The 25,889-nt window shown below is 42.8% G+C and overlaps 2 long non-coding RNA genes across 9 annotated transcripts in view; one reads left to right on the top strand and one right to left on the bottom strand.

Moving 5' to 3' along the window:
• Nucleotides 1-2,179: 2,179 nt before the first annotated feature.
• Nucleotides 2,180-14,168, bottom strand: LOC119713382 (uncharacterized). Its single transcript, XR_011804606.1, has 3 exons — nt 13,955-14,168; nt 5,549-6,636; nt 2,180-4,918 (listed from the first exon to the last, which is right to left on the bottom strand). It is a non-coding gene; the product is annotated as an uncharacterized lncRNA (long non-coding RNA).
• A 41-nt stretch (nt 14,169-14,209) lies between these two features.
• The window catches only part of LOC119715558 (uncharacterized), a 30,548-nt gene continuing 18,868 nt past the window's right edge, over nt 14,210-25,889 (top strand). For 3 of the 8 annotated variants that reach the window (XR_011804624.1, XR_005262750.2, XR_005262751.2), the window contains exons 1-3: nt 14,520-14,646; nt 14,759-14,829; nt 23,378-23,455. This is a non-coding gene — a long non-coding RNA (uncharacterized lncRNA). Of the gene's footprint in view, nt 14,647-14,758; nt 14,830-18,164; nt 22,944-23,377; nt 23,456-25,889 lie in introns of those variants that run through there. The other 5 variants (XR_011804618.1, XR_005260568.2, XR_005260566.2 and 2 more) reach the window with 5 other exon arrangements.

The raw sequence follows: 25,889 nt of genomic DNA, 5'->3' as shown, positions 1-25,889 counted from the left end.
GAGTTAATCCAGTCAGGAAACAGAAATAATGCCACATGACTCGTGTAACTAACTGACCAGTGCAGCTGAAAATACCGATTGAATGCATTAACTGAAATTTCATAGCATTACAAAAAAGAAAAAAAAAAAAAAGAAAAAAAAAAAAAAGAGGGGAGAAAAAAAAAGTCAAACTGTCAAACTGAAATTAACTGTTGAATTTAGAAGAAAATCTGTGATTTTTTCTTCAGTTATTCATTCATCACTAGTAACAAGTTTTGTCACAACTGCAGAGATAAACGTGGCACCGTCATCACAATGTTTAAACTAGTCTCAGGACACAAATGACTCAGCTGCAGTTCAAAGAGCCTCTCGTTTCTGTCAGACTAAGGCCAATAACATTTCACACAGGCTTTCTCATGTGAGAAATGTTAAGATACACTCAACTGAGTCATTGGGGGAAGTTCTCTGAATATCAACTCAGTGCTCAGCAGCAATCAAATAAAAATTATACTGTTGTTAAGAAAGTGTAGGAAATGTTATTAGGATACATTTTAGCTTGAACACTCTTCTTGGCCCCTTCTCAGAGATATTTCAAAGCACGAGAGCAGTAAGGACTCATGGAGCGCAGTATGGACAAGCATCCATACGGAGACTAAATAAATTTTAATCTGGGGACCTGGCATTTGGAAAAGTGTAATTGAAAAGGGTTCTGCAGCTATACCTACGAGAGGAAGAAGTGACTGGAGGAGGAACTTGCCACTGCAGGAGAGCTGGGGGCTGCCTCCAGTACAGCGAGGCATGGGTAAGGTATATGCCAGAAGGATTCTTTCTACACAGCTTTTTTCCCACTTTTTTTTCTGTGGAAGTTTCTGCCACTGAATGTTTTGGAAGACAAAGCCTAGGTGGAAAAAAGGGCAATCAGGGACTAGGAAACACAACAAACCTAACGCAACCTACAGCTCAGGACCTCCCTAAAGCACTGATGACCAGAGCTCGGAGAAGGGAGGGGATACAAGCTGTATGCATGCATCATCACTATGTTTCTTGCTCATATTCCCTTGGTGTCCATTGTTAAAAGCAAGATAGTGAATTAAAAGACCTTCTGCTCTGACCACTGTGACTTTCCTTCAGTGCTTATGAAAGGCTTAAGGAGAAAATGCTGTTGCTTGGAGATGTCCTACTACACCTCAGGACAGAGCAGCTTAGCACTAGGCCCTGATCATCCAGACACTCGCACGCAAGTGACTTCACACGTATAAGTAGCCCCATTAAATTCCCCAGGACTGCTCAAGTGCATAAAATTAGGCATGTGCAAAAGTGCTTCCAGGTGCAGGGACTTAGAAGGCACTTACTGCGGCCCCAGTTCAGCAAAGTACTTAAGCATGTGCTTAAGCCCCTGCAGAAGAAATTTGGTGTGTTTGGCTGAGCAGGCATGGCCTTGTGGCCGTGCTAAACCAGTGATTTACAAACATATAGAGCACAAGCAATAAAATCACAGGATATTTGTTTAAACTCTGATTAAATAAACCAGCGACAGGGCACAGCGTATGGCTTACATGTTGCAGGTGCTGGTTTTTGAACTCCAATGACATGATGAGAGAAGAGTCAAAATTCTTCTAATACAGACATCTATTTCTGATCTTTGCTTTCACTGGTCTCCCTAATTGGGCAGAAATTATTTGTGGGCATCAAGTTATCATAGTCATGATTGTATGCAGCTAAGGTTTTCCTTTCTAAAATCTCTACCAGATCAATAGGATTAGGTGAGACTGTCATCTGAGTACTCTGATAAACAACAAGAAAAACTTTAAAAACTCGCTGACTGTAGAGCGGAGACACTTAAAACAGAATGTAGTGTTTAGCCCCAGGCCTTGGCAATGATTGAAACAAAATGTTTTGAAACAAAGCAAATTGGCATTTTGCTGACTTTTAATGTACTGTCTTTCCAAGCAAGACACCTGGTTCAACTACACAAAACATCTATTCAGAATTACAGTCTGAGCTTTTGTTATGCAAAAGGTAAATGAGGGCAACATGAACTCTGTGAGAGAGTCAGGTTTGGTGTTGGTTTTTTTTTGTGTTTTTTTTTTTTTTTTCCTTTTTCCCTAGGGTAATCTGTCAAGAAGATACCGGTTGCTGACAGGAAACCAAGAGTCTTTTGAGGATGCATTGATCTTTTTTTTTTTTTTTTTTTTTTTTTGCACTGGGGAGGGTTGGGGGGGGGGGGAAGTACCAAGTCCAGTGAAATGCACTGGCTGTATTAAGCAAAAGAAACGTTCCCATAATTGAATATCAAAGTTTATAATAATGATGCTCGTGTGTATGTGTGGGCATGTGTGCATCCATGCAGGGCATGCAGGTATATAAGAAAAGGGATTTGGGTATATGAGAAGCTGGAAAGGCACATGTCACAGCACTGGTGATATGTTACTTTAACTCTGATGCTCTCTGAGACATTTCCTTAGATCCCTCCCACATGGGGAGGGATTATGTTTTTATGTTTCCTTGGATGTCTGCTGGCTTGGGATTTTTGTGAGTTCAAATCATTCAAACCTGATGGATCATCAAATTTATAAACCATAACGATGGACCTAATCGGAGTAACTGAGACTGAAACCCCATTTTTGATATTAAATGCATGGGAGGGCATGAAATCAATAAAATCCTTGCCTGTTCATTCAGGGCACCTTTTCATCTTGAATTTCATTTTGACGGGCACAGTATGTCATATCTCACTCGTGCTGATCAGAAGCCCAAAAAGCTTGACCAGTTTGAATCCACACTCCTCAAGTTCCTCAGACTTTCAGGCAATAGAAAAGCAGTTTGATGCCCTCTGGCAAATAAAGCAGGGTGATTTTTTAAACAAAATGATAACATTGAAAAGCAAACAAACAAACAACAACAACAAACAAACAAACACAGAAACAAAACACTACCTTCACCCAAAAAACCTTATGTTTGGTCATCATATCTCACACCTCTAAACAAAATGCACATGGACCTCCACAGCTGATGCAGCCCTTATTCCAGGCCTTTTGGAGGTATCAGGAAAGGCAACAGTTGGGTGGATGCACCATGTTGCACTGCAGTGGGTTGATCACTGATGTAAGTGGAGTTCTCTTTGCTGCTCAAGGACAGAGACTCCCATTGACCAAAAGCTAGAAAAAAACTTTGCTTGGGAATGTTTCAACAGAAAACATTTTGCTAGGACTGCTGAATCAAAACCCTCTCAAAAAAAGACTTGGCTTAGAAAATTTTCCCTCCTTGAGAAAGGTATTGAAAAAATTAGGAGTTGTCTAAACGTCTCCCTTTGTACTTTCAAAGGAAAATTCTGGGTGGGGGGGAAGGGAGGTTCTCTTTAAAAGCACTTTTCATTTTGTAATATAAATAAAGCAACATTTTAAAAAGCTAAAAACAAAATGAAAAAAAAAAAAAAGTTTGAAAGTCATTAAATGAAACTTGCTTTGTTTTTGTTTTTAATTCAAAAAGATACTTGGTATTTTAACTATTTGTCCTGACTTCAATGGTGTTTTTATTTTTTTTTTTCTCCTGATTCAAGACAGTAATATTCAAAATCTTAACAATTTCCCATGGGACAGAAAAAAATATGTTCTACCTAGCTCTACTAAAAATCACAGTAACAAAAAGACAATCCTGGCTTTTATGTCTGGACACGTTTTTTAGGTATGGGGAGCACGAAGCGGGTAAACACTGCTGTTTGGCGGATGCTTCAGGAAAATCAGATCTGCTCTGAAGCATATGGGTGGCAGATTCACCAGGCTGCAGGATGACAGGTCACGTGGCTTCTGTGATTTGGTCCTCTGTCTTAAAAGGTCTTATTTCAGTAGTATACAGAGGGCAATTTTGCTACACCCTTCAAATGGTTATTAATTAAGTCTGTTGCAAAGTGCTCCCATAGCAAAGTGGCAATGCCACATTTCCAACAAGGTGGGGACAGAGGGATGGCAGTAGGTAGCTCAGGCATCAAAATGGGGTTTCCAGCCCCAGCCTGGCTGTCCCAACAACTGCCAGCACCTGGCAGCCCTCAGCATCTATCCCCCAGCCCTTTCTTCCCAAAGCTCTTCTGACTCCATTCCTGGTTCAGGGGTGCCCATGCTTCCCAAGCCATTCTTCTGCTTCACAGAACCACAGTTACAGAGTGGCTGGGGCTGGAAGGGACCTCTGGAAGTCACCTGGTCCAACGCCCTGTTCAAGCAGGGACATTTAGAGATGCTTGCCCGGGACCACATCCAGATGGCTTTTGAGTATCTCCAAAGTTACATCAAATCTTGTGTATGGGACTCCACTATCCCACTGCAGCAGAATCTCCAGCCCTGTGGAGCTTTCCTGTCTCAGAGCCACTCCAGCTTCCCTTCCCACTGGTGCCTCCACCCATCCCAAACTCCTACCTCATGGCTCCAGCACCTTCTCCTGCCCCCCCTACTCCCAATCCCTCTCCCCCAGGACCTCAGGTCCACTTGTATGAGGACCTACCTCCCTTGCTCCAAGCTCTCCCCCTCCCTGAAGTCTCTCCCATCTCCCATCTGTCCTCAAATGCAGCAGATGATTAAAATTAATATAATTAATCCCATTCTCCTTGTGCTAACCAAGACAAGTGCAGGCACTAATTCATGCTCCTGTCTCCCTGATGTAATGCTTGCTCTTGGCCCCCAGCCCACATCCCTTCCACTGTAGGGCTTTTCTCCTTTTGGCCCCTCTCCCCAAGCCATGGCCCCACCAGAGACCCTTGGGACTGCCGTTGTGTGTAGGGCTCGGCTCTGCCCCACAAACCGCAGGCTGCTGGCCATCCCGGGACTGCCTCAGCCAGCCAAACCTGCCTCCTCGCCTCCTCGTGGAGCCAACACGGCCGCCTGGGCTCCTGGCAGCAATTCTCCAAATCCAGACAGGAGCTGCAGCTAGCACTCCACCTGGATCGAGCCTGGAGGGAAGAAAAAGCGGACACGTCTGGGAAAAAGGAGCATTATGGTAATTCTGCAACAGGCACCCAGACTTTTAGGATGGGAGCCGATTCTCTAAAGGCTTGAAAGGGAACGAGGAGCCCAACATCCACGGGCAATGGCAAGTGCAAACACAGCAAGCAGAGGGTTAGGCTAGCCCCATTCTGCCCGGTCAGATCCAGATCTCACACCAGATGGATGCTGTCCAAGACAACAAATTACAGTGTAGTCTTTGCTCTGACTCACGGCCCTGGGCTGGCCGTGGCCATGCCTGCAGGGGTAACAGGTTCCTCAGGGCGGGTGTGGAAACACAGTGCTTCTCCAGAGCACCCTCATGAGAAGCAGGTGGGGTAAGAGGTGTGAGAGACCAAAGGCTGCATCCTCAGCCCTCCCTTGGGACCTCCTTCCTCTCAGCTGTGATAACATACCAGAACCAGCATCGTGCAGGCATCGGGCCCACAAGCTCTGACACAAGCATCCCTGAGACTTGCCAAGAACTCCACCAAGGGCATGCATTCAAAAGACAAGAGAAAATGAAACAAAATCAAGACCAAGGGAGACTGAAATGCTCTGAATGCTAACAAATGAGTAAGAAACATTGTTTCTCTCACCAAAACTGAGTAAATGGGTGAAATCAGGCTATGGTTGAGTGAGCGATGTCAAGGATGCCAGGTACACTTGTCATACAGGGGACCACCAGAAACCTGTGACCACGGTGGCCATCTCCTCTGGTGTCTGGCAGGGCCATGACCCCATCACAAGGGACAAGGGTGGACATGGAGAGCTGGGTCACGCGCCGGAGCCGCGCTGCATGCATGCCTGGGGCATACCATCTCAGACCTTTGGGCTGGGTTTATTGTTTGGCAGAACAGAGGTGATAATATCTGCCTCACAGGGGAGTTGCGAGGCTTATTAACGCTGCGCCTAGTGCTTTGAGATCCACAGAGTGAAAGTCCTTTATGACTATTTTATTGTTATTGTAGGGAGATCAAAGTAGCAGCTCTAATCTAATGCCATCCCTTTTATGTTCATACCACCCACTTGTGTGCAGAAGTCAGCCCGGCTGTGGAGCGTCTCCTCTGCCTGCTGGCCTTCCAAGGCGGCAAGCAGTTGTTTGTCAGGGAGGTTTTCCAGGGTAACTGGCTGCTAGTCAGTCAGGGCTTGAACCTTGTAAAAGAGTGAGGGCAGACACCAAATTGCATCACAGCTTAGCGGGGCTGGAAGTAAACCGTTTAGCTCCGTATTTGCTTGAGTTTAGAAGATACATGTTGCTGGCCAAAAATGTGTGGTACCAAGCCCGTGTTCTATCTGAAGGCATTTTATCTGATTGGTGTTCAGTCTTTGGTCCTTTTGCTATGCAGAGGGGGTGTTCTTGTAGGCACAGATGTATATACAGACATATATATATATGTTTGCAAGTCACAGAACAGCAGAAAGCAAATGTGTGGCTCATGGATTTTCCTCATCCTCTTTGAAGGAGCTAGTGTCAGAATCTGATCTAATCCCAAAGAGATTTTTCTTTTCCTGTAAGGGAAAGCTACTGCTGGGAATCTCGATTTATTAAGTGTATGTACTTGTTTCTTCTTGGACATCAATTTCACAAAGTGCCTGAATGTGTCAAGTGTACACAAAGGTTCTAGGATGTCAAAGGGTGACAGTAAGTGCTCTGTTGACAGGAGACTGTGTGGTCCAATTATTACTGAAAAAGAAAGAAAAAAAAAAAAAAAAGCGTATGCAATTTCATGTCCAAACCTGAATGAAAAGGAGGAAAAACATGAGCTCTATAGAATAAGTCATACTCCCATTCCTGGAGTAAGACCAAACCCCATGGCAGATATGTTTATTTTAATACTTTTATTGTGTTATATATTACTCTAAAATCTGTTCATTTGAAGTTCAGAACCAGAGGGTACAGCTCCTGTAAGCAACCTAATTCTCCACTTGTGCAGCTATTCACACCTGCCTCAGTATGAAGTATAGTGCCGTCTGGGTAATGGAGTCTTCTTCAGTAACTGAACTGAAAAGTCATAATAACAAGGATTTAAGAAAAATAGTTGTCCCATAATGGAAGTGTCTTGATTCTTGTCAAGACCCAAGGCAGTGTGTTTTATTTTGGATCAATCTCATAAGTTTCTGCTGAGCCAAAACTAAATGTTTGGGGTGGGGGTGATGTTTTCTTTCAGGTTACTTACACTTTGTAGTAAGAAACAAAGGAAAACCAAACTGTTAAAACAACAACAAAAAATCTTTTTAAATGAACATGTAAGCAAGACGAAAACTTTGGAGTCTCTCTTCAGAAGTACTGAAACAATGCATTTTGACTCTGGAAATTTCCCTCTCACTGCTTTTAACCTCATTTAAAACTAATCACTGAATTCAACTCAAATTTGTGAAGTTTCAGACTGCCCAAGCCTGTTTTTTTGAGTCATTTTTATTTTGCAGAGAAAATAAGAACATGTGTTTAAATGCTTTTTCTAAATAAAGAACTTAAATAACTTGCTCCTTCAGGATTTATCACTTATGTCCTCATCCATCAGAAAACCCAGGCCCTACTTCATGAAGTGAAAATGTTCATATATCCTGGTGACAATAAATGAGAGCCTGAAGAGTGCAGGAACATCCTGTGAAAATATGGAGGCAACCAAAATTCTCATTTTCCACTGGAAGAGTAATGGGCAGGATTTTTTCAACTGTTCATACATTTCAAACAAAAAGGTGCACAGCTGCTTGCCTGTGACCACTGGGGCACTGCAGGGCAACAGACCAGCACTAGGGCAGGTGTGAAACAAGGCATAATTGTAGCGAGAGGCTTCTCCATATGGCTTATTTCCAAACACTCATGTGCTTCCTTTTAGTGCCCCTGTCAACTACTATATCTGTGTATATTTCTCACTCATATATCTAAGTACATTTATATATATAATCTATCCTACAGTGCCAATACTCATTTTTAACACTCACCATGTCCCCTTTTTGCAAAAATAAATAAATAATAACAAAAACAAATAATCTCTACATGACTGTCAAGCCTAAGCCTTCGACCTTAAAGGATTCCTTTGGTACCTTTTTGAACTAGCATTCAACATTAGTAAATCTTGCACTAATACCCTTAATGATTCATAGCCCTTATCTGTCTCTTTAGGGTGAGATTTCCTGAAGTCCTGAGTGTTTGCTGACCTTCCCTCTGCCAGGAAGGTCTGACTTTAAAAACATGAGAGACAGGCCAACACAAACTGCTCTCAAAAACCTCACCTTCGTCTCTTTGACTGGTATCCCCACCCCATCTGAGCATCTCCTGTTATCTTCAGCAACAGCATATGCCAGCTGCAGGAAGCATAGTCCTGACTTGCACGTACAGTAAACACTCCGAAGGAATAATATGCATCACTGACCTGATGTACGTACAGCATTTCAACAGGTCATTGGTCAGAATGACAGCAGTATTTTAAGGATTATTGTTGGAGTACGTCACAGAAATTATTCCCCTGCAGGGATGGGTGCCACTCCTATGTTATAGGTGAGAAAAAATCTTTTTTTGGTTCTTTCTGGTTTAAAAAGTCAAATAGATTTGTCAGCATGCAGTGCCCTGGGACTGCCTTATCCTTAAAAGGAGCACAAGCTCATTTTTCCTGTGGTTCAGCAATGAGGTTTGTATGTATTTGTGTGTGTGTATTTTTTTTTCCCATGGTGGCCTTTTTATGTGATTAAAAATGCCTCATCATGGTAAAACACAAAACAGGACCTTCCTTAAAATCCCACCCCCTCTCCTGGGGTGTTTGCCTCATCCAGCTCTTTGGAGATCAGGGTGACTCATGTAAATTGTATCAACATAGTTCATCTTTTTTTGTTGTTGTTGAAAAAACAAAAACAAAAACAAAAACTTCATTTTCAGTGTTTGAAGAGAGAGGAAAATATTTGTGAAACAGTGTAGGGTAGCAGCAGGAAGAGGGGAGCTGGCGAAAAAGTGGCTGCCAGCTCTGCTACAACAGACATGAGAAGCCAACAGTGTCTTCCTCATTAAGAAATTTCAGCTTGCATCTACTTACTGCTAAATGCTCTGGGTAGCTCATGTGAGGGTGGCATTAGCAGCATGAAGACTTAGATCTGGCTCCTCTGCAAAGCAGGGCACTTCCGTCACAGATGGCACCCTAGCTGAAGCACTGGGACCTTTACAAGTGTTGTCTCGATGGCTAGTCATCACCTTGCTGCCACAGCCAAACCACAGGTCCTGTCTGCAGGCTTGCTGTTGGCCAGCTCCAAAGGCAAAGTGAGCCATCAATAAGGATGTGAAGAAAGGCCTGTCCTATCCAAACAAGCGTCCTAACTGTGGGGGCAGTACTATGGAAACACTTTCTCCCTCACCGTCTTTGCAGACTTTCTGTACTTTTGATTGTGGAATCATAGAGCCATAGAACAACTTGGGTTGGAAGAGACCTTAAGGACCATCCAGTTCCAACCCCCCTGCCATGGGCAGGGATACCTCCCACCAGAGCAGGTTGCCAAAAGCCCCATTCAGCCTGATCTTGAACACCTCCAAGGATGGGGCATCCACAGCTTCTCTGGGCAACCTGGTCCAGTGCCTCATCACCCTCTGAGTAACAAATTTCTTCATAACATCTAATCTAAATCCCCCTTCTTTTAGTTTTAGTTGATGAGAAATTCCCTGATGCAAGAACTTTCTGGTGAATCAGCACTTCTTGACAAAAAAAAAATAATATATATATATATATATATATATATATATATATATATATATATATATATATGTATATATATATATGTATATAATATATAATATTATATATAATATATAATATATATATACATATATAACATATATAACATATATAACATATAATATAACATATATAATATATATATATGTATATATATACATATATTTTATATATATATATATATATATATATATATATATATATATGCTCCTGTATAGTAGGTATCCATCTTTGTCCATATGTGGTCCTGCAGGCACAGAGCTGCACCTACAGCTGCATCCCACTCCTGTCCTTCCAAGCAGTATTGTTATGTATGAGTAGGATCTCAGAGGACTTTGACCCAGTATTAGGATTTATGGCATTTGTGCAGCTCTTGAATTCATTTTTACAGAAAGAAAAGAAAACACAATTTAGGTTCCAATAAAATAATCTCTTCATGGTATTCATTTGCTCTACCTAGTGACCTTGAGAAAGACTTATCTTCATGCTTGACAGAAATCTGCCATATTAGTGACCTTGTTGCAGGGTGGGTGTCTGTGGTCCTTGCCATTCATTTACCTGTTACTGATAGAAGTCCCCCAACACCTGTGGTGTTGTCCCCTGACCACTCCACATTGATAAATTCATCTCACTTGGTGATCAAGCCGTCCAAGGGAAGCTCTGTGTGTCTGTGCTCATGTGTGCCTTTGTATCTATCAATCACTGAAAAACTCTTGCATTACAATAAAGATTTTTCATGCGGCACAAGTTCCTATGGAAAACAAAACAAAAACAAAAACAAGAAGATTTGCTTTCCCTCAATCCACCAGGGACAAACGCTGCATGCTTTCCTCACTTTGTGGGGGACAGATAACCAGTGTACCAGTGGACTATAAGTCTCCAGCTCACCCCCTGTCCCCATGGTTTGCCTCAGCAGAGTTATTCTGCCTATGAAACTATCCCAGTTTCCCAAGATTTTCCCAAGCCCAGTATGCACAAGTTAAATATGAAAGGCTAGTCCTCAACAGAGGAAAATCAAACTAAAGTTGGCAACAGTCACCTGAAGAGCTTTTTAATCTGCATTTCTGATTTCTTGGGATGTATTGACAGGAAACTGCTTTTCAATCTTAAAGTTCCCGTGAAAGAGGAAAGCCATGCAGGGATAGTGGAAGGAAGGACTGGAGAAAGAGATGATGGGGAATGGCTCAAATACATGTGAAAAGCCAAAACAAAACAAAAACTTAAGGACATTGTCAAAATTGATATCCCTTAATATTTCTTTTTAAATCATCCATGTCTACATTTTTCCAGAAGGAATCCCTGGAGGCTGTTAATCAAGGCTAAACTACTGCTGTGGATCAGCTGAAGTTCACACCATGTACTTCTCAGGATCATCAGCTGCTCCCATAGAGAGGCAGTGAAGAATCCTGCCCAGCACCTTCCATGGGAATGCACTGGATTTGGGTTGCTGATGGAATGCATTTAATCTGTCCTTAAAGGACCCAAAATGAGCTTTCACAATGTAGTTATGGGAAGATAGTCAGTGTGTAGTTTTTTTTTTGTTTGTTTGTTTTTGCCTTGTAGAGTATGACATGTTATCACCATATTTTCTATTTTACTCCAGAATAGATTTAGAAGCCCAATTTTTACTCTCCTTTATTAATTTCAGTAGCATACAATATATTTACACTAGTTGAAATACATGTGAGAATAATGTAGAATTGTATTTCTACATCAAATTAAGCAAAGGTACTAATGGGCAGGTCACATGTAATAAATATATAACAAAATTAGAGAAGTAATTAGAATCAAACCTTGAGCTGTAGCCCTGGACCCACACTACAATACCTTTCCTCACCCTCAATTTATTCCATTCAGCTTTATGATAATGAAAGAGCTGAAATGGAAAGATCAGAGTTAAATTCTGACTTTGCCAGAACTCACAGCATCTGGTTCATCACGGATGGCTCTTTCTGTAGCAATCCACAATCATGCTGAGGATTTGCAATGTCACTGCTATTTGACTATGTGACCTATTTATTATCTCCACACATAAGTGTGCTCATTTTTTGTTAATTTAACCAATGAATGAAGTAGACCTATATCACAAAACTGAAATGACGGAAAGTGCTTAGCTGGATCTAAGAAAAATGTTGGCTAGATTCCTCCCTGGGAAAACAAAATAAGGCTCTTTATTTTCAGCATCAGGTTTATCACATTCTTTTTCAGACTGACAAAACCTCCCTTACCACGTTTACAGTTCCCACATTGTGCAACAAAACTTGCTCTGACTCATCTGCACAAATCAGTCATTTTTGGATTGAGGTCTCATTTTTGCAGATCAAGTTGCAATGAAGAAACATCAGAGTCCTACAAACAGTCAACCCAGACTTTTCCCAGAAATTAGTCCTCGCAGACTGTCAGCTAGACTTGGTGCTCCTGCATTCGGCGTTTTCACACTTCTATGCATTTCTCCATGAAGTGTTTCTCTCCTTTCCTGCCAAGCCCCACCACAGGGCATGAGTAAGGATCCACCACCACCCAGCTTGCACCTGCCACCTGTCCATCCTGCCCAGTGGCTTCTAGTTCCTTTATTGGAAAAGAACCACATCCATCCGTTCCGCAATGCTTTGTGTCATCTGTCTCTTCTACACTAAAGGGTCCTGAATCCACTGGTTGTTCTTTGCACAGAGGCTGTTTGACCTTGCTTGACGACCCTTGCTGCCATCTTGCGTGTCTTTTCTTGCCCCACTATGGCCTTTTTTTAAGAGGGACAGCAGGACTACTCACAGTATTCAAGACAAGGCCACACTGAGGTTTTACACTGCATAGTAGTGACAGTGGTTTGGTGTGGTTCTTCCTTTCCCTGGGCATGGAGCTCTTATTTCCACAGCACTGTTGCCCCAGGACTCCATTCCTGGACAGTCACAAGTGACTCAGAGCACAGCACTGCATTTTTAAAGTTAGGATTTTACTTTTTTTTTTTTTCCTGTGGTGTCATCACTTTATGGTGTTGAAATTCATCTGCCATTCCTACCTTCAGCTTAATTTCATTCTACGAAGTATGAGTGAGTTTCTGTATGTGAAAGGCAGAGAGAGAAGGAGAGCAGTTCAACAGTGTTGACCATCACAATGTCTGCAAATGTCTTTAGCAATTGCCTGGTGGTCATGCATTCATAGTAGTCTAATTAATCCTTTCCATTGCCTAACATCAAATACAGACAAATGTACTACTTTCAAAGCCAGATTTTTTTTTTTTTTTTTTTAAAGAAAACAACTTACCAATGACTGTTTGAGATCTTGGGGCAAGAAATAAACAATTAAAAGCAATTGATGCCATACCAGCTCTTTGCCTGTGAGCAAAGCAAATTATCCAGAGTACACCATTTTCTTCTGCTTTAAAAATGTGTGCACAGGGAAAAAAAAAAATCACTATTGAAGATCATTTTGAAGTAGAGGTAAAATTTTGTTAATATTGTTGAAGTATTTTTCACCTTTCTCTTTTTTTTTTTTTTTTTGAATTTTTGAAATTTGCATTGTAAAAGTCACCATATTTCAAATTTTGAAATCCCTGTGGCCAGCAAGGAAGAAAAAGAATGCATTTTAAATTACAAGTGTCAGTTTTAGCTGGTAGTTATGTTGAAACTACAAACAAAAAGTTCTCAACATACTCAGAAAAGACGTTGGAATTAAAGTATAAAAGAATTGAAAGCAAGTTATGGTGCTCATGAGCAAAAATGGGCGAAAGTCATTGCTCACAAGGTGTTTGCTTGGTGATGGATGGACTGAAGATCAAGGCTATGAGTCACTGAAAGCAAAGGATCAGAGCTTCCTCAGCAGAAGGGCAAGGAATCACAGAAACACAGAATGGGTTGGGTAGGAAGGGACCTTAAAGACCAGCTAGTTCCAGCTAGTTCCCAGCTTCCCTGGGCAGCCTGGTCCAGTTCAGTGTGTGAGGAAACTGGAGCTCCTGTTTACTGAGGGAAATGGAGAGATGCATCAAAATAATCAACCAGAAAAACATTGTATTTTCAATCCATGGCTTTGGAGATAAATGTGGGTTGTTCTCTTTTTCCCCCAACGAGATGTGTGTGACCAAGAAACTGACTCCAGTGCTCTCAGTTGTAACTCAATAAAGGATTAACAGCAATTAGAAGGGATGATAATGATGTCCCTTATAAATCAGAACTTTCCAAACTGGCACAAGTACTTGCATTGCAAAGTGAGAAAAAACAAGCAGAAAATTTCACTTCACACCAAACACGTCCGCCAGCTTTCGAAATGCTACCTTGCTGGACTCACCTCTGTTCCTGAGGAGCAAAAGGTTTTGCTAGAAAAGCCATGCTGGAGGAAGCACTTAGGGCCAGATCCTCACCCTTCCTTCCCAAAGCCAGCAAAGTGTGGCCAGCTCCACAGCAAAGCCCAGCTTTTGTATACGAGGTTGAGCACCAGGCCCTGAGAAACCAAGGTCAGTGTCATCCGGTTTTAACCGCCCCCAGTGCCTGTGAAGTGTACGCGAGGTTAACCAAAATTTACCGTAACCCGTGTGTTAAGTGTCTCCGAAGCTGGCCGCCCACACAGGAAGCTTCTTGGAGCAGGTGGTCAGCAGGGCCCTCTGGTCGCGCCGGCTCCACTCACCCTGCTTGTGGGCTGCTGACTCACTGCCCAGCTACGAGCCCCAACAAGAGGCTGTCAGATAAAATGAGAGGCAAGAAAATGAAGAGGACAAGGTGAAGGAAGCAGTGATCCCAGCCCGTGTCCTCAGTGGATGAGGAGGATGAGCAGGAAACAAGGCCCTGTTGTGCCGGGCTGTTCTCCTCCTACTTGCACCTGGAGGAAAACCATGGCAGGTCGGCAGGCAGCACCAGGCAAGGGGACAGCTGTCCTTGGTGTGCCATGCTGCTCCTCACCTGCCAACAAAAATCATCTTCTTTTGGAGCATATGCCAAGGGGATAATCCAGGCTGAAGCTGCTTGCTCCAACGTATTAAAAAAGTTGAATATTTTACTGAGTAACTGCTCCAAGATTAAAGTTGTATGAATGGTACAGAAAGTATTCCTCATGATGGTTTTGTTTGTTTGTTTGTTTTCCTTTGTTACTTTTCAGAGCTAAGAAGCCCATGACTGTGGGAGAAAACCCTACCAAACTGCCATTCATTTGTCAGCCTGAAGTTTTGTGTAAGTAGTACTTTCAAGTTACTCGGTATTATTAAAATAGATGCTTTTATTTCGGGTCCTGTTAGAAATTGCAGACGGAAGGGGAAAGGAGGAGAAGCTGGTTTGGGGTGAGAAGCCTGCAGTGGTGAGAGTGATTGTGGACTGTGATTGCCAGCCCTGAGCTTTCCGTGCTCTCTCCCATGACTGTAATGCGTCCATACGACCACCAAGCATGGTGGGTCATCTAGCAGCCAAGGGGACCCCACTTGTGTCCTTAGACTGGTTCATGATCCCCTCTGGAAGGAGGGCAAACAGGAGGCTGGGGGACAGAAGCCGAGGAAGAGGTGGGTGCAGCTGCAACATGCCTTCCTCCCAGGCATGCCTCTGTGGTTGGGGCCGTTGTGTCAGCAGGGACCTTCTTCTTCTAACCCGAACGTAAGGTCTGCCATCACCCTACCAGTCCCCTGAGGGGCATGGTCAGCTCCAGCCTCGGACCATCCTTGACATTGATTTGGTTTCTGTTTTCTCTTTTGGCAGAGTTTTTCCCTTGCCACGTCTCCTGCCACTTTCTCAGCAGCACTGATTTTATTACCTCCCGTTTATTTGGCACGTAAACCCCTGCATTAATGGTGCTTTTGATTTCTGTTGAAATAGAGGAAAAAACGGTCATATTTCCTAAAAGGGAAGTTTCTGTTCAGAGAAAAGAGAAGGCATCCTGAGAGTGCATGCTGTAAACTGGGTCTGTCTAGATGACTCACCGTGGTTGCCAGCAGACATACCTGTGCAAACACACACCCTGAAGTATTATAAATTAGTCTAGTTGTCTAACACACTTGCTGAGTGCCTAATACTGCTAGCAAAATATGTCCTGGCTTTGCTAGAATGGGAGGATGTTGTCAGATCTGATCTGAAGCCAGTTTAACACAGTGAGCTTCAGATCTGGGTTTAGATGGTAACAAAACATTCCAAAATAGCTCTCATTCAGCAACGGACATCAAACTGCTGGGACAGCTCTTTTCATGCTTCAGGTGGGGTTTAAATACCTTGCAATATCAGAGTCTATATGGTCAGTTATTGATGCTGAGAGCCAGCACGCTCGTTTTACAGATTCACTGATTTTGTGTTAAAATCTATGGGCATGAACTGTAAACATCTGCCAGTGCAGCAACACAGTTTAGAGGTGTGAATTCATATGAATTTTTATACCAGGAAGATGTGTTAGCTGAACTATACCAGACATAAAAAAAAAAAAAAAGCATCCGTAGTAGGAGCTTTTCCTGCTATTAAAATCATTATTAAGAATAGTTCCCTTTCTACAGTAAAGTTTTGTTGGCAGATCAGGACCACATAATCATTTATTAAACCTAAAAATGTAGGAAGCCTAGCGCTGATCTATAGCAAGGTAGGGATACTGGGGAAGCCCTTCTACAATATGTTATGTTGGTGGGGAAAAAAAAGAAAAAAAAAAAGATGTCTTTCTCTTCTCTTTTGGAAAAAGTGCTATATTTCCAAGTACTCGTATTCTGTGATTCCACTTCCTTCAACTACGCAATGCATTCTAAGTCACGAAGGTGTAATAATGCACCACTACAGAAATCTTTTTTATTTGTGCATGCTGCAATATAAAAGGAAATTTTCAAATGCTCTGTCCACATTCGCTAATCACAAGTTGCGTTGCAGCCTGTAAAACAACCATCCATGCAGTGCTTTCCAAGAATATTTTGCATGACACATTTTCAGGCAGAAGACTATTGCTCGAAAGCCTGTGTGCACCAAGCATTCAGTGGTCTTTTACATCTTGTTGGAAACTAATGTGCTTGGTTTTTATTTTCACTAACTCGAAAACCATTGCTGTGCCTGTATGCTTTTCTACAAGTAGCTGGCAGGGCTAGAAAATGGCAAACTGAAAGATTTGAGGAATACAGACTTCCACCCACATTTTAAGCCATCTGTCAGATCTTGTTTACCTGCCCATGCTCCTTTAAGCCAGTATAAATAGCTCTACTGCTTAGTGAGGCAGGCTCAGCTGTGGTTACACTTCAGTCACGAGCAGACAGAGTTTGAAGGGTTCGAAGCTGCTTTGAAGCAGTTAGCTTGCTCAGCAGAGCAATTTTGCCCACAACCATGCTAGGCTTGCAGGCGAGCTGCTTGATGCTTCTCGAGTGCACCTCAGAGTCCCAGCGAGCTGCGTGCTGCTGCAGGAGCCAGCCCCATGCTGGTACCCAGCTGAACGCCTTAATTGCCTACGAGCTTCTCTCCATCCCGCTGTAGCAGCTGGGATAAGGCTCCTCCAGCCTAATTTGGCCCCCTAACAGGGAGGCGCGTGGTTATTCCTCCCAGCTCTGGCAGCTTGTCTGCAGCCTCCTTCCAGAGGTACACGCCATCCAGGGAGCCTGGGTAATTAGCTGGGATTACAGCCCCCTCTCTACGCAACTGAAGTTAGGTGAAATGAAACCTTCCCTTCACGACTTCTGAGACTGCAGGACCTAAGTGGTTCCAGAATGGGGACCTTTCAGTTCTTGCTATATCTTTATTTCACCACAATACCCAGATTGGAAACACATTGCAGGGATTGTTTGGGGCATATGTTAGTGTCAGATCTGTTCTGTGAGTTTCTGAAATTTGGTATTCCCATGTTTGTAAGACAAGACAGCAGTTTCTGCATTAAGTTTTGGCTTTGATAGTTTGATGCTGTCTCTGAAGCAGATGGGTATTCAGTTCCATATGTCATCCAGAGCTTTGTTTTGAAAACACCAGAATGAAAAAAAAAAGGAAAAAAGAAACAACTTCAGTCAGATTTTATTCTGCATCATTGACCATCACTAAAAAGCAGAGGGACATTTAATAATTTTATGAGTGGGTTTGAACCAGACCAATATATCTTCCAGGTAAGTCTGCAGCATAAATGGGTAAAGAAATTCATTTGAAACTTTCTTATTGAAAAATGAATATTTCACAATGCTATAACCTTCCGGGGCATTTAAATTGTTTTTGCCGCATTGCTCATATCAAAGAGGAATTGAAAAGCTGCATGACTCTGGTGTATCCTATTTGAGATGACTTCATTGTAACTTTCTTACATTATAATTGAAAAACATAAAAATAGTTTTTAAAAAGGACTTCAACTACTGAAGACTTTCCTGCTTCTGAGTCACCTGGAAGAGTTCATTATCCAAAATATGTATTTTTAACTTGTTCACACCAAAATCTCTCCAGCAAATTCCGGTGACATAAAATTGTGTCTCTCCCTATTCTGTATATTTGGGGATTGCCACAGGAAGGAGAAATAATTTTGTTCTATCTTCCGCCAAAAATACATCTATGGTGTGTTATGTTCTGACTTCTGGTCCCCACAGCTCCATCCATCATTTTTGGCAGCACTTTCTCCCTGGCGCATGGTTGCGGCACCCAGCTGTGCATCCTGCCCCATTGCAAGGACAGCTGAGCTGAGGGTGAATCAGCAACACAAACACCACAGTTACAGAGAGGTGGATTAAGACAAATCCTCTCTGAATTTGCCTTTTCTGCGCTGACAGCAGGAGTCAACCCCCGAGCCTCCCAGGCACCCATGCAGCAGGAGCGACTGACAGCTGAGGACAGACGCTCATCAGATGCCTCTGGCCAAGCCTTCCTCTCTTGTTGCTTAGTCATTAGCATCGGTTAACAGAGCTGTAATTAACTTCTTTTTGCAGTGTTGTATGAGGCCTGGCAACACATTGTTCAGATTTTAACATGAGCCACAGAGCATGCTTGTAACGCAACTGTATATCGAGGGCAGCCTGAGCACCCAGCCCGATAACCGCCCTGCTCAGCTCCGGTCTCAGCAAGGAAAAGAAAGAAGCCCTTAACAGTTAGCTTTCCACCAGTGACTAAAAAAAACAAAAACAAAAACAACAACAACAAAAAAACAACCTATGCATATCCATATTAAACCTATACCTTCGGTAAGAAAATTGGGAGCTGAAGGTCATTTTGTTATGTTTTTTTTAAAGACTAGTTAAGGATTTTGCACACATGCGCACACAAGCACACGTATTTGTTTTAATTATTAATCCAGACAAACTAAAGATTATGTCGTCGCATTAAAGGCTAATGTGATGAAAAGATCAAGGCATTTAATGAAGTGCAAAATTCATCCTACTTATGAAAAGAAATGTTGCTCTCTCCAGGGAAAACTCTGTACAGAAAATGTGGCTTTTTAATGAAAGTTATTTGTGTCTGTTTAATATTCTGGACCATGAGAAAAGATTTGTTGTTGTGTTGTTTTGGCACATTAATAGCGTTGACTACAGTACCACTTCATTTTTTCTAACAACTTGAACTCTTTGGCAGACAGCCCCACACTGGAGTGGATTACCTCTTTAGTTTAATGGGATAGTTCATTAGAAGACTTGGTCATGTAATTGGGGAGTATAGTAGACAAATTTTAAGAACTTCCTAGCTGCTGTATGTTAGGCTCACCTCCTATCGAGTTCTGGGAACCCAGACCCACCACAGCCTCTGAGACACTCAGTTAATTACTCTCTGTCTCTGAGCAATTATTTCTGCCCCAGCTTTTTCCCCTCTGATGTTCAGAACTTCCTAATAAATGAGGAGGGAGAATTAAAAAATCAAAACCCCAAATGGGCAAAGATCACCTACATGAGACTTTTCAAGCTGCATGACAAAGAGCGAGCTAGCAAAGTGCATGTAGAAGAGAAATCACTCCAATGCAGGTGGCTATCCCTGACTGTCATGGCCCAAGTTGCATAATCAAAACCTACGAGGGAGCTTTTAGAGCAGGCTGCTTTATGGGGATTGCTCTTCCTGACACTTGTACGCATCTTGTAACACTTAGATGCAGCAATTAAGTGAGCAGTTTCATACCACACAGTATTTTACTTACAGTTGAGTACCCCTATATTCTCCTCCAATAAATTGCATAGAGCTAAATTTGGAATTCCTTGTCAGGGGGATTTGAAGAAGAGAAATGCATTACAGATGAATGCTTTCAATAGTTTCCACAGACTCAGTCTAAAGCTAAAAATCACCTGTTTGGTTTCCTAAGGTGGTTTTCCTTTACAGCTGAGATTTGCAACTGATGATATCCTTACAGTGAGTGACAGTATGAAGCTATTTATTTCCAGCAGTAAGGAAATTATATATTATATTACTCACAAGAGGCATTGTGTATTCTGCTCTTGGAAGTCCATATTCATCTGTTAGTTTGAAAGGAGCAAGGCTGTCAGAAGCTCTGAGCACTCCTGGCCCACTCTTGAAGTCAGTGCAAACCGGAGATTTACTTATAGTGATTGGAGTGTGATGACAGCTTGCTCTAAGGAAAACCTGAATTACAGGAGTCATGCAGCAGATGTGGAAAGCTTGGACAACCCCATCACAATTGTCTGTAAAGGAAAGAATGCTACAGGAGACTGACAATTACTTTTAAGTTCTAAAACGTTCCTAAACCTGGGATTTGTGGGAGTAAGGGAGGCATTTTCACCAAACCATTCTCACACCCTGTTATCTCAGAATAACTAAAGTTTCAGAAAACCATCCTATAAAATTGGTATGCTATTTTTTCAAGCCTCTGGATCAACCCAAGAAAATGTAGTTAGGATCACTAGGACTAGGTGGAAGTGGAGTATGGATGACAATCTCAAAAATACACATAAATAAATAAAAAAAAAAATAGCAGTAGAAAGCTATCTATGCTGGTAGGAAATGATGTAGCCATACTGGGTCAGAGATATTGTGTCTCTGACTGTAGCAAAAAGTGGATTCCTTGGTTAGAGATGAAGAACTGGCAAACGTAGGATGCATCCTCCTGGTTGCCCTCCCAGACTCCAGCTATCCACAGCGGGACAGCCACAGGCCAAGCAGGACGCCTATGCACGTGGTAGACCCAGCACATCTCTGTCTCACCATCTTGCCCAGACCCGCTCACTCTGTTAGCATTGGTGATGGCCCCTGGCAAGGAGCTCCTCACATCACTCCTCGCTGTGTGAAGGAAAACCTCCTTTCCCTTGTTTTGTGTTTGACTTCTGCTAACGTCAGTTGACTCCCTCTAAATTGCTGGAAAAGACTGGAACTTATCAAGCTGCCTTTAGGGACAGGACCTGCAGCCTCCATTCTATCTCACCCCTGTCTACCTAACCAGCTAAGGAGGAAGAAGAACACAAACATGCAAAGAAGCAAAAAAAACAGCCTCAGAAAAGGTGGCAAAGGCACTGGAAAAAGATGCAAACACCTCCCTTTCAAAGTTGAGCTCTGCCTCTCAAAATAAGAAACTTTGGAGAAGTCACTGTGAGAAGGGTCATCCTGCAACCCCATGCTGCCAGGAGGCTCTGCAGGGCTGTGCACAGCCCCATTGCTGCCTCTGGACAGACACCTCTTGCTCCAGAACTTTTCTGTCTCCTAGGTACTTTTAACAGGAGAAAGGATGGACAGCTTCAGCAACGCTGAGGAGCAGAGCAGGTCCCCAAGCGAGACCAGAGCTGCTTGGTGCTGTGGATCCCACTGCCACTCTGCATTTCCAGACCTCTTGGTACTGGCTTGCTCTCTCCACCCCCAGAGAGGGTGATCAGGGCAGTTCTGTTGTTTTAAATCCACTGCAATTCATGTCACAGTGTAACTCAGATCCTGTAGGGCTCTAGGGGACTGCAGGGAGTCAAAACTGACTTACTGAGAAGTTTGCGGTGGCCATGGTGGTTCTGGGCGTACTCTTCACTAAGATGTTGTGAACAACACATGGCTTAACAGTAGGTGTTGCCGGTTTCCTAACTAGGAGCAGTGTAAATTCACTGTTTTATTTCAGATTAGAGGCTGTGGTTGTGGTATGGCTTGCTATGTACTTTCCAAACATCATGGTCTGTATGAGAGGCACGTAAAGTATAAGAAGTAATATATGTTCAGAGTCCAAGAGAGAAAATATTGATAGGATGTTTATATACACCCCCAACTTGATTCATTACAGCTGAGATGGCAGAAAAATGGGTCTTTAATATTTATATGTTAACAGCTGGTGTAAATTCACTGTCTAGAGCTAGCTCACATAGGAAATTTTGCCACAGCAGCTATGCCAGAGTAGCTTCCTTTGTGGACTCTATTCTGGAATAAAAAACCATTTTACTTCTTCATAATACTTGTACTCACAACACAGAAATACTGTTCTGGAATAAGGGAATGTTTATTCTGGAGTACCTGCCATATGGGGAATCACAGAGAATACTAACAGAATAGCATTTCTGTCCAGAATATTTAGTCTGGTTGATTTTCTTCCAAGGAGAGAGCCGTGTCACAAATACATAAAGGTAGAGCATACTTGATGCAGAAGGCACAGCTAGGGTAGGAAAAGATTTAGAGCAGCTCAGAAAGAGATGTTTTTTAAAACAATCTGGAAAAAATGTATTCAAAATGTGGAAATTTTAGAACACCAGGAAAGTTTCCCAGTTATTACAGGAAACACAGGACTCTTAAAATGAGTGGCAAATACAAACATTCCCCAAAGCAAAGCAAAGCTGTCTATGTAGACAGTCGCTACTATCACTAGCACATTGACTGCTCATGTTGAGTACTGGAGTAGATTGTTTTTACTGTCTGTACAAAATGGATATGAGAGATTGTTGTATTTCAGGTATTTCATTAGAAGATATGGGACAACCTCATAACATGGCTGAGATGACCCAAGTCACAAACATTAGTCCAACACAAAACACTGGGGTTTTGGGAAAACATCTACCGAGGGTGGGCAGCAGCCTGTGGCCTGTCCTTGCTCTGCAAAAATAAACCTTCAATCGGATCAATTTACAGTTTGATGGACAACCCAGATACTGTGCCTGCCAATAAAAATCAAACACACAGATCCAGCAGTTGAAAAGGTTAAGATGGAGGCTCCTCTTTACAGCTGCGCTTTCTCTTTTAATGCATTCCGTACAAAATCTTTTCATATGTTTGACAAAGAAAATGCCTACTTTAAACGATTAGGGTGCTGTCCTCAGGGGAAGTTGAAGATGTCCATGGTAACAAAATAAATAATGGAGAAAAAAATGGGTCACGCTTTATTACAGCATTTCACGATAACATGGATCTTTTTTTGAAGTGTTAAACTGTGTCTTTTATTTAGTAAAGCATACCAGCCAACACTGCAGCGTTTGGCAATCTGTAATTTATTAGCCGTGATCCTCTTTCATCAGAAGTCATTCTAAATAAAATTGTGGCTGTTTTTTATTTACTGCAACTCATAGTATTCAGTAAGAATGATGATCTGACAGGTGAAAGTGAACAGCAGAGAAAAGTGACAGACATTTTTCAAAAGAAGTGGAAAGTGAATCATGCAGTATGAGCAAGGGGTTCATTTTCTCCTTAGTGTCATTTACATTTGTGCATAACTTCATGGCCAAGACATGCTCCGGTGGTGGCATGGCTGGCCCTAAACCCAGACATAATCTCAGGTAGCTGCGTTGGTTGAAATGTCAGCTAGCAATGCCAAACACACGGAGGGCTGGTGGGGCCCCATGTGTTCTGGAACTCACGTGCATCCCTGATATGGAAGCCCCTTTCCATCAGCGAGCTTCTCTCCCCATTGCAGAGCCTCTCTGAGGACTGGAGAACCTTCCAGAGGACAGCAATGAGCCTAAAACTAAGTTTCATGAGAGAAGTTCATAAGGTAGGTACAACAGGAGGTTCAAAGCTAAGCCAGAAATTGATGCCTTTGGGATTTTGCTGAACAGCTGAAGTTCTTCTCGTGAGAAGTAATAGCTGCTGCTGGGAGGATGGTAGAGGCTCAGTCTTCCTGAATCTATTTTTAATTAGCAGCTCACTTTCTGGGAAATGGACTCTCTGGGATATACCTTATGTAAGGGGCAGTGCACCCGTTGCAACATGCCTTGAGAATCACTTGAGGGAATGACCTCAGTTTTAAAATCTTCCCTTTATTTTTCTTACTGGCAGGCTACCAGTTTTTCTGAGGCACGTGGAAGGAGAAAATTATCACCAGCTTTGAGCTGATCACTCCTCAGAATGATCCCAGCCCGCAAGGGAGCCTCCTGACACTCAGAATAGTCTGTTACTCCTTGTATCCTGTGTGCAGATTTCTAAATGCCCTGCTGAAAAGTTGAGCCTGGCAAAGATTTAAGTACATCCTGCCTCCTTCATCTTTTCATCTGTGCTATCCATGGGAGATCTTGCATCTAAATTTCCCACTTGTCAAAAATCTACCCCATCAGACAGCTTTCTTCATCCTTTATGCTATATAGTGAGAATATGGAATTTTTTCTCTCTCTCTCTTGTGTTTTTTTTCCCCCAAATCTGAAAGGGTAAAGGTGAGCAATATGTGAGAGGTGTATGAAGGGCACAATCTAGCTGTTGCATGGGTCGGCCAGCTGCACAGCCAAGGACACACCACATGCCTCTTGTAACAACTCTGGTGGAGGTGCAGGTAGGGTATGAGCTCCTTGTCCCTCACTCTCCTGGTGAATGCCACATCTGACCACCAGCACATCATGCCTTCGGTTATCCTCATTTGTTACACAGAAATAGATGTATTTAGTATCACCTAGAACTGGGAGATGTAACCTCCACTCAAGCAAGATTTCTATCTGAATTATAACTCAGGAGTAAAATCTGCACACGCAGCAAAAGAGTAGGACGTTCAGTGAAGACATGGAGTCTTTGATACCGTCATGGCAGGGCTTTTAATTTACTTTTCCTCTCTTCTTGCATTACTTCTTTTGTAGGCAGACACAACTTGGTTTGCCCATGCTCTGAGCTATGTATTCATAAACTGACAAGCACTGGAAACCACATGGCCACGATTACTGTAGCACCATGCCCAAGCTAATAAACTGGGCTCAGAGGCAGGATATATTAGGTTGGGCTCACTGCCACTCTAATATATTTACCTGGCATCCATCTGGTTCAATGTGTAGTCAAGGCATAGCTTCTTTTTCCTTCAAAAGACCGTGTAGCTGCACCTTTTGTTATCTCCCCAGTGCTTGAGGGTTAGCTCTGGAGGAAGGAGCATTCTGGTGGAAGGAAATGAAACGTAGATGTCCCTCACTTGCCAGGCAAGGGTGAGGAGGCAATACCAGCTACACACAGCTTAAGAGGAATGAAAGCCATTAGGAGGAATTTTCCCATTCATTTCCCCTGGTCATGTAAGTTAGTAAGACTTAGTGTGAGAAAACTGCCAAATGAAAAGTCAGACCTGTTGTGCTGGCTTCATCAGCATTGGACAACTCTGGATGTGTAGGAAAAGAAAATTCATGTAGACCACAAACCCAATGGAAGCAGAACCACAAAGATTTTGGTCTTCCCTTTCATTCCCTCCCTCATCCTCACAGTTTCAGCCCATCTCATACAGCTGCTTCCCATTCCTTCCCCTTCTGTTTCTCTTGAGAACTTGCCTCATGGCTGTGGTGTGTTTGATGGAGAAGGGCTGGCTACTTTCCAGGCTGAGTCATCATGAAGGGCAACCGCTGAAGCACCTCCTCTCTCAGGTGGAGAACATCCAGTCTGTACATCTCTGCTGAGCTGAGGAATAAAGGCATGATATTACAGAAGTCAAATGTATTCCCCACAGGTCCCCTATTTTGTTTAAAAGCTACTATTAGACCACCTCCTAAGCTTCTTTGAGGCAAGAAGTCCTCATTTTAGAAACAGATCCAGGGAATCATGTAAGTCCTGGATCAAGACAAGGGGTAGGGGAAGGGTTCAGTTTTGGGCAGAGGTTTCACCTGGAAGTTTTGAGCTGGAGCTGGATGCTCCCATGAGAGGGAAGGGGGCTGCTGAGGGAGGAGGCAGGGGTCCTCGCAGCCCTGCACTGGGGAGTTGTAATACATTCCTGCGCATTCAATTAGCAGGATGGAGACCAGATTAAAAACAGATCATTGTCTCTGTTGCTCATGGTGAGCAGAATCTTAGCTCTGCTCAAGATGTTGCTCAGATGTGAGCCAGGGTGGCCCTTTACCTTCCCAGAAGTGACACGGGGGAGCATTACCTCTCCCATTAGAACAGATTTGGCCTGTGGTCCTCGCAGCATTTCTGCAAAGACAGTTCCCTGGGTAAACATGAGACTGCTGTTAGTTGAAAAGAATCATAGT

This window comes from Anas platyrhynchos, chromosome 1, assembly GCF_047663525.1.
Source record: "Anas platyrhynchos isolate ZD024472 breed Pekin duck chromosome 1, IASCAAS_PekinDuck_T2T, whole genome shotgun sequence".
Taxonomy (NCBI): domain Eukaryota; kingdom Metazoa; phylum Chordata; class Aves; order Anseriformes; family Anatidae; genus Anas; species Anas platyrhynchos.
Note: the sequence above shows the minus strand (reverse complement) of the source record. Positions and strands in the feature narration are given on the sequence as shown.